The sequence below is a fragment of the Gavialis gangeticus genome, unplaced genomic scaffold, assembly GCF_001723915.1.
Source record: "Gavialis gangeticus isolate Ggan-Ray unplaced genomic scaffold, GavGan_comp1, whole genome shotgun sequence".
NCBI classification, from domain to species: Eukaryota; Metazoa; Chordata; order Crocodylia; family Gavialidae; genus Gavialis; species Gavialis gangeticus.
The window spans coordinates 38,636,516-38,642,664 of NW_017728994.1; positions in this window are offsets into that span (position 1 = coordinate 38,636,516).

The window sequence follows — 6,149 nt, forward strand, 5'->3', positions numbered from 1 at the left end:
CTCCACAAGAGAAGGCTGAGGGGGGATCTGGTGGCCTGTTACAAACTAGTCAGAGGGGACCAGCAGGCACTGGGGAAGTCCCTGTTTCCCCGAGCACTGCCAGGATTGACCAGGAATAATGGTCACAAGCTGGCAGAGGGTAGATTTAGGCTAGATATCAGGAGGCGCTACTTCATGGTCAGGGCGGCTAGGATCTGGAACCAACTTCCAAGAAAAGTGGTGCTGGCTCCTACCCTGGGGGTTTTTAAGAGGAGGTTAGATGAACACCTTGCTGGGGTCGTTTGACCCCAGCATTCTTTCCTGCCATGGCAGAGGGTCGGACTAGATGATCTACTCAGGTCCCTTCCGACCCTAGAAACTATGAAACTATGAAACCTTGTCTGCCCTCCAGCTGAGTCCCCAGTGCTGGCTCTGGACAGGCTCCTCTGCACAGGTCTTGCCACTTGTCTCACCAGCAGAGATCCCTGGTGTTCCCTCTTATCAGAGAATTTGATAAGAATTCTCTGATAAAAAACCCAAATTCTCGCATTAAAATACCCCAAATAGTGTTCTTCTGCTATTAAAATGAAAATTTTAGGGGCCCTGTGGGCCGGATAGAAAGGGCAATGTTTTATTGATACTTTTGGGCAATGTTGGGCAATGTTTTATTGATATATTTACACATGTAAAGCAATTTGGAGTTGGGGGGTTGGGGGATATGCACAGCCTCCTCTCTCCCCCCACCCCCGCAAACCTCCTCACCCCCAGTCCCTACTTACTGGGGACAGCGCCTGGCTACAGCTTTGCACCTCTCCTGCTTGCCCTCCAACAGGGGGCACCATAGAGATGCTCTGGCTGGATGCCAGAGTGTCTCTGAAGGTCTGAGCCACGGTTTGCCTCAAGGCAGAGCGGAGAATCGTGCCCTGCACTGCTTTTCTCCTCAGTATTTTTATTTGATACCTGGAAATCCAGGTATCAAATTTTGAGCCTGCACTGGGAACATTTTTTTGTTCTCAGTGTGCCTCTTGTGGTGTCTCAAACTGGCATGTGTGTGCTTGTCTGGATGTGCCCTATGGGAGGTGTCCCAATGGCCCCATGGGCAAAAGGAACTCCAGAGCCCCTTCTGTCCAGCTTCAGCCAGGTCACAGAGGAGTTGGACACAACACAGGATGGTGATGGGTGGGTTCCCCCTCCTTCCACCTGCTCTAATCCTGGCAGGGAACACCTAGGGGGACCAGGCAAGGAGTGGGATCCCATGTGCTGCTATCCTGGGTTGAAGCCAACCCATGTGTAGCCAGACTGGAGCACACAGCCTGGCCCTGGAACCTCTCCCCACCCCAAGATCAGTGCGGGCAGTGGCAGTGGTGGGCAGGGAAGTAAGGAGAGGAGGAGATATGCCTTTGAGCACAGAGGACAAATGAGGAAGTGGAATTCTTATCTGCTTGGGGGATTCAAAATGTCCATGGTTGCTGAATGATTTGAAAGGGGGGTGCAGCCCCAGCACTGCACCTTCTCTGGATCCGCCCCAACTGACATCACCTTTATTGTCCAAAAATACATTAAGCAAAAGTCAGAGATTCCTTTTGAGAAGTAATATTTTTTAGTTTCAAACTTACTTTTGGACTTTCCTTATTAAATCAGAAGCTGTTACTGCAAGTTGGATACTCTGTTAATCTCCCATCCTGTAAACAGCAGCAATTTGTTCCCTGGGTGGATTATAAGGCAAGTGAAGTCAGGAACTACACCAGGGGCAGGCAGTTATTTTGGGCAAAGGGCCACTTACTGAGTTCTGGCAAGCTGCCAAGGGCTGCAATTCCCTCTCCAGTGCAGGGAAGCAGGAACAGCCCACAGTCCCCGGCCAGAAGCCTCTGCTAGGCAGGGCTGGGGGGGCCTTGCTGCTGGGTCCTATTGTCCCTGGCTCCTGTCATCTTTGACAAGCAGTCAGGAGCAAATAAATATTAATTTTCTAAAATTTTTAGGGGCCCTGTGCGCCGGATAGAATGGCCTGGTGGGCCAGATCCAGCCCCCCGGGCCATATTTGGCCCACCCCTGAACTACACTCTTCTTCTCTCCCCCTTTTTCTATGGATGTGGGTGTGTCTTAAATTTGTCCTGAGAAAATGGTTGCCTTAGCTTTACTCAGCTGCTTGCTGGAGGCCTGTCCTTCAGTATCCTCATTTGCAGCACAGCTCCCTTCTTTCCTCCAAAAACTATGGAGACAGAGCAGCAGAAACCCAGCAGGAGCAACTTAAAAGCCATTAAAGCAAATAAAGAATCCCAAAAGCTCATTTAATTACTTAGTCTGAGCACACAGGTTAAAAAACAAAAACTAGTTCTTTCCTTCGCTCCCGGCAACAAACCAGGAAACAAATAAGCCATTTGGTGTCTGTTAGCTAACATTTTCAAACACAAACATGTTAATGTGTTGTTAATGGTGCTGTTGTTGGAGAGAGGTGTTGGGGTTGTTTTGGTTCTTTTTTTAAGAGTTGATTCATTTGAAAAAGTCAAAGCCAGCAAGAATTGTGGTAGAACTCACCTCTAAATATTAGGGGTGCAGTATAAAGATTTTCTTGGCTAATACCAATAGCTGATTATTACCAATTATTATATACCAGTCATATCAGCTGATACCTATCTGATAATTGATTTACAGTGTGGCAGAAATCAAACTTTCCCTTGTGATTGAATCAGAACTGATAGAGCCAGCTTTTCTTTATTTAGGGCTATACTGTGATCACAGGAAGAATTCTATACAGCAAGGGGAATCACCCACTTGTCTGTTTCAAAGGATTTCTTGAACTCTGTAAGTTTACAAGCATATTTATACTTAAGACAGAGAGAAAAAAAAATGACCTTGGACAGTAAATCACTGATCTAACACACACACAGACATATAGGCAGTCTACTTAAAGAAGAGTGAAACACTGTGCTTATAGAAATAGTTATCAGTTTCTGGTTTTTCAGAGAGAAAAATAAACTTAACATCCGTACACAGGGTAATATATCAAGACAAAACAAGGCATGCAGGATTCCTTATCTCAGAACATATAACTGAAATAAGCAGTATCAGCACCTCTGGTCTCTGTTTCCTTAGTCAAGTTAGGAGCCAAGTTAAATTTATTACCACATCCTGCCAGCATGGAGAGCAGCTCCCTGCAGGTAAGTCTGTGGAGGGGAAAGAGTGTAGGGGGGTCAGATTGAGGCCCCATGGTGAGGGAGGGATTGGGGCTGGGGGTGCTGCCCAGCCAGGGTGGTGAATGGGACCCAGGGAAGGGGCAGGGAGTGGGACATTGCCACAGGCAGCTTGTCCGTGGGATCAGCATCCTGGTGCTTAAAAATGGTGGCAGAGACACTTGAACTAAAGTTCATCATATGAGCTTTAGTTCAAGTACTGCCACCACTACCATTTTTAAGTGTAGGGATGCTTTTAACCAGAGCTGAGCTGAGTGGGATGAGGGCAGATGCGGGCTGCCTGCTGTGGGCTTGGGGCTCTTCTCCTTGTTGCCTCTGCCCTGGGAGCCTTGTGCTGGCCCCACACCCCCTGCCTGCACAGCAGTGGGAAGCACAAGTCACTACTCCCACTGCTGCCAAGCCAGCAGGGGGCACACAGCTGGCATGGGGCTTCTAAAGCAAAGGCAGCAGGGCAGAGCGCCCTGAGCCCACAGTGAGCCGCCCACCTCTGCCTTGCGGACAGATGGTGGGGGCACATGCCCCCCCTATGACTCCCCTGGAGGCTGCACGCAGTGGCAGGGTGCTGCCCCCCCCAACTCCTGGGATGAGCCTATGGCTTGTTCCACTCCCAACCTCAGCCCCAGATCTGATTCACTGCCCTGGCTGGGCAGTGGCCCCAGCCCCTGCCCCTGTCCCACTCCCTCCCTCACTGTGGGGGCCTTGATCTGGCCCCCCCATGTCCCTTCCCTCCCCCACACCCCTTCTCCTCTATAGACTTACCTACAGGGAGCTGCTCTTCATGCTGCTTGGCTGCATTCTGGGCCATGCAAATGTCTGCAGCTGTGCACATTCACGTGGCATCTAGGAGCCCCCACCAGAAGGCATAATTAATTATATTCATTGGCGAACATTATCAGCTACACCGGCCAAAAAAAGTCAATAGCCAATAATGTAAATCCCCCTTTTATTAGTGCCAATCCTATATGTAACCAATATATTGGTGCATCTCTACTATATATGTTACTTGTGCAGTTGAGACTTGTCTTTGAACAGAGCAGCTCTAAATTGATTTGGCTGTTTGGCACAGAACATTTTCTGTAAACTCATTTAAAAGTTACCCCTTCTTCTGTATGCTCACAGAGAAACTAAACTAGAAACTTAAGGAAAATCTCTAGACTGGAGACTGGCTGCAACTGTCATCACAACTCCAATTTTAAAATATCTCGGCCTTCCCCTCTTACTTCTCTCCCCCCCATAATAGCCATATCCAGTGGAATCTGGTCAATTTTGTTTTAAGCACAATATAATTTGTTTCAGGTACAACACCTGCCAGCATTCATATATTTGTAATCATATTCGTCTCTTCCTACAACACTCTTACGTGCCTGTGAGTAAAACCTAAGCAAACTGGAAAAGTAACCCATGGAAAATACTGTCAAATGCACACAAAAAAATAAATATTTTCTTCTGTAGTATTCCCATTTTGAAGCTTCAAGATTGGTGAATGGGGGAGGTCAACATTGTCTTTTTAAAGAAAATAAGCCAAACTGAAATCATTGGAAACTTGAGTGCTCTATTTATAAACAGAACGAGGACAATTTGGGCATTGACACTGCAAATTGCCCTGCAACCTTACATGACCCTGTAGTTTGTTTAACAAACATGCCCCATACACGTGTGCCCCCTGCTTGATCACCCTCCTCCTGCTCCCCGCAACCCCAAGCAGCCCCTCACAAGCTGGAACTCTGCCAGCTGCAAGGGAAAAGCCAGTTTCCCACGTTTTTCTCCTTTAAGGAGAATCCATTTTTAAAGTTTGTTCATGACCCTTTCATATATTGTTGCAGCTCACTTCTGGGTCACAACCCACAGGTTGAGAAACACTGCTCTAGCCTTCAAGCTGTCTGAAGGCACGTAGAGATCTCTAAAGTAACCCTCTGGTGTTTGTATGCTGCAGGTGCTTGGTTAGTAGTTAAAGAATTCTTTTCTGCTTTTGAGGTGCCCAGCATCAGGCCTTGAGAGGCACAGCCAAATAGGTACACAGGGTCATCAGGTTTAAGCAGGGCAATGGTTACATCCGATATCTCTGTGGTGGGAGCTGTGTACCCCCTGCCAGGCCGCACTCCCTGTTTAGCCGGTGGGCAGGAAGGCAGGCAGGAGCCCCTGGGCCCCCCCCCCCCCTTGAGTGTCAGCTGAGGAGCACAGCTGCCAGCAAAAGTGGCTGCCCTGCTTCCGGAAGTGGCTGCGGGCCCCACCCCCAGTCAGTGGGATCAGCCACCGGGGGACCTCCCTTCCTCCCTCCCACCCCCCGGTCGCTGACTGGTATAACATACAAATGAACCCTCTCTCCTCCAGATTTTGTCTCGTATTGAATAATGTGAATCTTAAGATGGGGGGTTAGTAGGCACTACTCTGTTTATTCTAGCTTCCTCTGTATTTTTCCCTCCTTCCTCTCTACCCTGACCCTCTAGGGTCATGTTTGTGAAGCATAACTTCACTTTCATATTTGCTGGCAAGAATAAAGCTTCTGTTAAATCCTAGTACAGGAGCATTCTTGTTTTAAACAGTGGGTAAGAGGAAAATTGTGAGGGCTTCCGAGTGTGGAATTCAAGTTGCTCCTAGGACTATTGCCTGGGTGACACATTTGTAATGACTTTGCTTCTCAGTTACTCATGTATACTTCCCAAATCATGGAGAACTGATCATTGCCAAGTAGTACTTGCTTCTTACAAGCAATATGAGCAACAAGCTCTGCAACCTTTAAAATACAGTATATTGTTATTTCATAAACAGTTGGGTCTGGCAACAAAACAACCATTATTCAATTCTCTTGGGAATTACCCTGTCAAGATTAGATCTCAGGATAAGATTTTTGATTTTTGGTTTCCCCTTTAGAAGAATCTGAACAGAATCCTATTTTATCTGTTTGTTGTAGCAAAGACACTATGTTCAAGCTCAGGCTCCCTCTACACATTACAGGTATCATGCAATTAACTGGTTACC